Below are 7,447 nucleotides of genomic sequence, written 5' to 3'. Positions count from 1 at the left end.
CATCCGCCCGTCGTGTGGTCGGAAGGCGGATGATTTTCAGGCCCCGAATGGAGTCGACCCGACGCCTAAAACGGACCTGAAGCTACAACCAAATATACAAGACTTCAGAAAACAGAGCAAAAGCAGAGGAAGCTACATGCAAGTATTTAGAGTTCAGAAAACAGAGCATAGCAGAGGAAAGCTAGCTACATGCATGGCAACAACGATGACAGGCAAACAGAGCAAAGCAGATGCTTGATTTTCCATCTTTGTCCACTGTCTTCCGCCTTCACTTCTCTCTGGTAGCCAGAGTCTGAGTTGAGGTCCAGAAAGGTGAAGTCGCTGGAGTATGGAGTGTGCAATCCACGCCTTGGTCTCAGAAGACAGAAATAATTAATAACACCATCATCATCATCATGATCAATGGATCTCCGGCAGGTAAGCTAGAATATTAAACTGCCTACGAATATGCTAGAATATGGTGAACTGCAAACTTTCAGTATTCAAAGCTATGATGTGTAGACATATTGCATAGCTAGAGTTTCTCATCAAGATAGCCAGGTGGTGAGCTGGATCTTTCTTCAGGAGCTAAGGTGTCTACCTACTAGAAATCACTGCTGATGTTCTTTTTCCGTTTTCTTACCCACAAGTTTCTTCGTAAAATAGTTATGTTTTGTGTGCGGTGTTTGCATTTGAAATAGTAACCGAACCTTGTGTCCTTTCAAATTTGGAGGAAGCAATTGTGGAACTCTGGAAACAGGGTGAACAGCCTATGATGGATCATTGTCTAGTTGCATTGCAACACACAGACATACACACAAAACGTAACCCATATCCAGTGTCGGAAGTGAGATGACACTAAATCTATATAACCACAGACTGTCTCGTGAGTTTTTTTGCACTTCCGCAGTTAACTGCTTTCATCCCATGATTCCAAGCCTTTGAGGTTCTTCTCTGGTTAACCCTTTGGCTCTGCTCACAGTGACCAGAAAATTTGTGGCCAAAACTTTACGAGATCAAGTGCGCCCGGTCGACGGGCCACCAGATGGGTCCATGGAGAAACTGTGCCCAAGGGCAAGCTTTTCATCTCTGACAAGTGCCGACGCCTCGGCGAGGACGTCGAGTGTTCATAGACAAACAATGCTTCATATTTCATCACATTGATACTTCCTCCATCCCATAATATAAGATCGTTTTTCAAGCTAACATAGCTAGAAAAAAATCTTATATTGTGGGACAGAGGGAGTAGTAGCTTGTCTTTCTAGCCTGATGTGAATCATATCACTAGTAGACCAAAAAGGCTAATATTACAATTTAAGGTCTGTCTTTATTGTTCTTTCCGGTCTCTGCTCTTGCTTCTGAAACCAGAAACTGAGCCAGTAAAAAAAAATTTGCACTGCTAGAATCATTTGTATGTGGCATATTTTCTAGCTAGAATCTAGTTATTTATTTATTGCGGGGGCTAGCTATAATCTAATTGTTCCACGCACACAGAAAAACAAAGATACATGTATTATTTCTAATGGTGCTTAATTTAAGCCATCATATTCTTGTTGATAAGCAACCAATGGATCTTGTTGCAGCCCGCAAGTGACACGCAATAGCTGAAGGGTGGATCATTTTGTAATGGCTACAAGGGCCCAAACGGAGACGTCTGACAGAAGATGCAAATGGATTTTCTGTTAATGATTTTGAAGAAATAGGAGGAGCTCTGTCTTCTGTACACACATTTATTTATATGTAGCTAAATGTCATACAAACCGGCAGCTACGTATGGTATGTAGTACTAGTACAGGGCATGCCGGGATAACTTATGTCTTACGGACAAACTACCATACAAAAAACAAACTACCATACAGATAAACTTATGTCTTACGGACAGTGTCTACATAATCAAACCGAAGAAAAACAACAGTCTGCTAACTGCACTGACGTTCATGGGTCAGGACGAGCATGCCGGGATGGCAATGGCAGTGTGGAGATAATCAAGATTATTAGCAGGTGACCGTTCAGCTGTTGCGAACACCTTAATCACTTGCTGCATCGTTGGACGGTGCGATGGATCAGGCTCTATGCACCGAACAGCGACGCCAACCACTTGAAATATTTCACTTGCGATCTCAGCTTTAGGGAGTGGGAGACGGGTGTCCAGCAAGTTCCCAAGTAATATAGTTTTGTTGCGGTTGTCCATGGATGAAAGGAGATCCGCTGGATGATGTCCAATGAACAGCTCTAGAACGAGCACTCCGAAGCTATAAACATCACACTTCTCTGTCACCCTTGTTTTGTATGCAAGCTCTGAAGAAACATTAATGTAGAGTTAGTTTTGATAATTATAAGACAATGCAAAATGCACCTTAACTAATCCACACAAACTTAACTTTGGTAATTATTAATTTTTAACAGAAAATGAAACATGGCCATTAACATGTTTGATTAGAGGCATGCACGATCCTTGTGTATATAAAGCTAGCTATCTAAACTTTGGAGGCAGAATGCATAGAACTATATTTAAAATATTGTCATGTTACAGAACATATATCTTCCAACTATTTAAACTATGCCAACGTTTCGTCAATGCCACTCCTGCAGATTTAAACATGTAGTCCACTCAGAGACGACAAAAAAATTCAATATGTAAAATATCTAGCCATGGTTGATAACCGGGGTATACTAATGTACACTGTATAAACTAGAGAAAAATCGTATCATGGTCCTTACAAAATATGATAGCATTTTGCTGTAACCAACATACAGAGGTAAATTTTACCTGGGGCAAGATATCCTTTTGTGCCGGCAAGACTTGTGCAGTTTGACGCATCCACATCTAGTACTTTCGCTAGACCAAAATCCGAGATGTGGGCTTTAAATTCCAGATCAAGCAAAATGTTGTTGCTTGTTATATCTCTGTGAACTATTGGTGCAAAGCAGTCGTGATGCATGTAAGCCAAAGCATGAGCAACATCCCGAGCAATATTTAGCCTCCTTGTCCAATCCAATTCAAGAGCAGTTTCCTTATGCTTCAAATACGCTGATAAGCTTCCTCTGTCCAAGTATTCATACACAAGGAATCTTTCCTGAGTTGCGGAGCAGTAACCAAATAACTTCACAATGTTGCGATGTCTAATATTCATCAAAGCATGTATTTCACGGTTAAATTGATCATCATCATCCACCATATGGATCTTCTTCACTGCAAATAATTCACCTGTTGGTAACTGAGCTTTGTACACATATCCACTTCCTCCAGATCCAATGCAATGAGTGTCACTGAAATTATTTGTAGCATCAACAATTTTCCTATACACATCTTCCCCATCAAAGTTCCAAATGGCGAACATCTTGGTTTGTTGTACTACATTTGCAATTTCTGCCTTGGGTTTCTTCTTTCTGCATTGCCATGTTGCCAGTGCAGTGATAAACCCAAAGGATAGAACAACGGGTATAATAGCTAATAAAATAGCTCTAGACTTTTTTCCGTGTCCACAACTTCGAGGAAAATCACAAGGGGGCAAACCTTTCACGACACCGCACAATTCCTTATTATGCCAGAACCATCTGACCGAAGCTTCTTCAAAGAGCCTAGTATGTGGCACTTGCCCTTCTAATTTGTTGTAAGACACATCCATGGATAGGAGGCTGGTCATGCTCTGAAATGACGATGGAATGTTGCCGCTAAGTGCATTGTGAGAAACATTCAAGGCTTGAAGCATATGAAGACCACCTAACACACTCGGAATAGCACCATCAATTGAATTGTCACTTAGATCCAACAGATCTTGCAGGTTTACCAAAATCCCTAGCTCGATAGGAATGGTGCCATTGAGGTGATTATGGCTCAACTTTAGAAAGTGAAGCTTAAGACAATTTCCAATTGATCTTGGTAACTGCCCAGTTAGGTTGTTTGATGATAAATCTAGATACTCCAAATTGTTCAGCGATCCAATTTCTTGTGGCACTTCTCCGTGGAGCAAGTTACCGGAAAGGCTCAAATTGAACAACGTCGTTACACTGCCAATTTCTGGTGGAATATGTCCTTCAAGCTTATTTGATGAAACATCAAGTATCCTCAATTGAGATAATTTCCCTATGCTTGATGGTATTACTCCATTTATATTATTGTTTGATGCACGTAGCTTGGTAAGTTTGTGGGACTCACCCCAATGATGAGACAATTTACCAAATAGTCTATTTGAACTGATATCAATATAGACAAGATTTGGATGAGCTCCCATTTTGGTGATATCTCCTTCGAGGTTATTCCACTCAAGTCGAACCCTGACTAGGCTTGTACAACTTAGCAAGCTTGATGGCAAGGGCCCAACCAACTTGTTGTTCGTAGCGGACAAATGTTGTAGCCGACCTCCCGCACAAAGACCAGATGGAAAGGCACCGGAGAGGTTGTTAAAAGCGAATGCCAATAGAACAAGACTAGTTAAGTTGCCAATTTCTTGAGGAAGTGAACCGGAAAGTTGGTTTTGGTCAAGATGCAAGTTTCCGAGTTTTGTTGAATTCCCTAAACTGTTTGGATGGAACCTGACAGTTTGTTATAACTAAGATCGAAAACTTCTAAGTTCGTAAGGTGACCTAACTCGTGTGGAATTTGACCAGAAAGTTGGTTTTGGTAAAGGTACAAGGCACTTAGTTTTGTCAAATTTCCTGAGTTGTTTGAGATGGAACCTGCGAGTGTGTTTTTGCTAAGACTCAAGTATTCTAAGTTCACAAGGTAACCTAATTCTCGTGGAATTTGACCAGAAAATTGATTCCTTTGAAGTTCCAACCTAGTGAGTTTTGTCAAATTCCCTAAACTCTTTGGGATGGAACCTGAGAGTTTGTTATGACTAAGAAGCAATTCTTCTAAATTCTTTGTGTAAGCCAAGTCGTTTGGAATTTTTCCGGAAAGTTGATTTGCACTAAGAAACATATGCTGCAAGTTCACGAGGTACCCTAATTCTCGTGGAATTTGCCCAGAAAGTTGGTTCTTGCCAAGGTACAAGATAGTGAGTTTTGTCAAATTTGATAAGCTATTTGGGATGGAACCTACCAGCTTGTTGAAGCTAAGGCGCAAGTCATTCAAGTTGGCCAAACGACAAAGTTCCATTGGAATTTGGTCAGACAGTTGGTTCTGGAAAAGGAGCAATGTAGTGAGTTTTGTCAAGTTACCTACATTGCGTGGGATTGAGCCAGAAAGATTATTACTAGACAAATCTAACATAACCAAGTGCTTCAGGTGGCCTACTTCAGAAGGGATATGACCAACTAAGTGATTGTCTGACACGGTGAGTGTCATGAGATTGGTCATGTTGCCTATGTGCCTTGGTATTTCACCAGAGACTTCATTTTCATCAAGCATCAAGGAACGGAGTTTTGTGAGGTTTGTCAGGCCTAGTGGGATTGAGCCTCTTATCTGGTTGCCTTGCAGAAGGAGATTCTCAAGCTCCACGAGGGCCTTGATGTCAGGAGGGATGCTCCCGGCGAGGTGGTTGTGCGAGAGGTCGAGGTGCGCTAGGGTTGTCAGTGCCGAGAAGTTGAGCGACCCGAGCGAACCTCTCAGCCGCCTCCCCCGCAGGGAGATGCCGCTGATCACTGGCCGGCGCCGGTGCCGGTGCATTGTGCATCTGATGCCACGCCAGTTGCAGGACGCGGAGGTGTTCTCCCAGGACCGCAGAGTGTACTGGCTTTGATTATCAAGGCTGGCTTTCCAGGTGAGGAGCGCCCTTGCCTGCTCTGCAGGCACGGCTGCCAGGTCCGGCGCGGACGTGACGACGGTGGCCATCAGCAGCAGCAGCAGGAGAAGTGTGGCGAGAGAGGCGAGCATTTTGCTTGGCTCCGTATCTATGACTATCATTTTGGCTTGGATGGAAATCGCTTCGATGGTTGTGTGGGCGTTGGTGAGAGGTGTTTGCATGCTTGGCACCCCTATTTAACACCACTACGTACGTAGAACTTTGCTAGGTCGACTAAGCATGCAGGTAAATGCTGGGCACCTTCTCCTTGGTTCTCAGCCTAGCTTGTGGATACATCTATTTACGAGACAAGTAATTTCGAACGGAGGGAGTAGATCGATGCTTGTCCAAACCAAACAAACAAACCCCCACATGAGTACTACGTACTACAGGACCCATTGATCTGATTACTACTCCCTCCGTTCCGAATTACTTATCGCTGAAATGGACGTATCTAGCATTAACTTGGTGCTAGATACATTCATTTGAGCAATGAGTAATTTGACATGGAGGGATTACTTCGTTGCTCAGCGGTCTTTGAGCAATTGATGAGTATTTTCTCAGATTCTTTAGCAGTGCTCACATTTGACCGAAGACCGAAGACGTGCATCCCACACCGTCACGCCATGACGCTGCTGGGTTAGCACACATGACCATGTGGACACCATGCATGTTCATCTGGGCGCCAGGCCAGAGATGAATTGACATGCCGTGTGTGCCCGGTCGGTCGTCTTCTCTCTCTGACACATCATGAGCTAGCATGGCACCTCCGCAATTGCCTGTGAGCTTCGCGTTGCGTCGGTCGTGAAAGTTGTACTCTCCAATCATACCACTTTAGACAATTGTGCACTCCAATCATACATAGTACATTTTGTAACTGATTTTCATACAATTCATACTACATAATACAATCAATTGTGCACTCCAATCAGTTTTACGCTCCATCGCATGGAAAAAAGGGAAGACCGCCTACTACTATAGCTACACATGTCAAGCCGTCATGTACCCCAGCCCAGTAACAAATTCATACTACATAGTACGTAGTACATGCCAACTGCCAAAGACTGACCTATCCCGGAATCACACCTCTCAACCAGCCAAGCATCTGTCCACTGCCAACAGCTAGCACTCGTCAAGTCATAACGAATGCATGTCGTTCACATGCAAGCCGAATCTACAACTTGAACCCTCATTCCCACGTCAAATGGGGAGAGACTAGGATAAAATCTGGGCTTGTGTTGCCCAAAAAGAAAAATGCATTCTGGACCATTGGATCGAAGATGAATGGCACATATTCTTGTGGAGGGAGCTCATGCCATTTAATGTACATTTGATGGAAACCACCCTGCAGACAGTTGGATATAAGACACAACTTTTGCAGTAAACACCCTAAGTTTCTCATATCTATTTGTTTGTCCATTGTACGTAAGACTAATTTTCAAATCGTTGTTGATGCTTCAACTTTGCGCATAGTCATTGCATGTATATTCAAGTACAATATTGGCTTCTACTCCCTCCGTTTTTATTTACTCCGCATATTAGAGTTGACTAAAGTCAAACTTCGCAAAGTTTGACCAATATCATCGAAAATAATATAAACATTTACCATAACAAATTTATACGATGTGAAAGTACATTCAATAATAAATCTAATGGTATTGATTTGTTATTGTATATGTTAATATTTTTGTTTACAAAATTGGTCAAAGTTTACAAAGCTTGACTTTGACCAAAGCTATTAC

At 42.5% G+C, this 7,447-nt stretch overlaps 1 pseudogene; it reads right to left on the bottom strand.

Moving 5' to 3' along the window:
- Positions 1–1,641: 1,641 nt before the first annotated feature.
- Positions 1,642–5,827, bottom strand: LOC109787198 (uncharacterized; annotated as a pseudogene).
- Between the last annotated feature and the right edge of the window lie 1,620 nt (positions 5,828–7,447).

Source organism: Aegilops tauschii, chromosome 7, assembly GCF_002575655.3.
Source record: "Aegilops tauschii subsp. strangulata cultivar AL8/78 chromosome 7, Aet v6.0, whole genome shotgun sequence".
In the NCBI taxonomy this organism is placed as follows: domain Eukaryota; kingdom Viridiplantae; phylum Streptophyta; class Magnoliopsida; order Poales; family Poaceae; genus Aegilops; species Aegilops tauschii.
The sequence above is the reverse complement of the archived record's forward strand: the minus strand, read 5'-3'. Positions and strand labels throughout refer to the sequence as shown.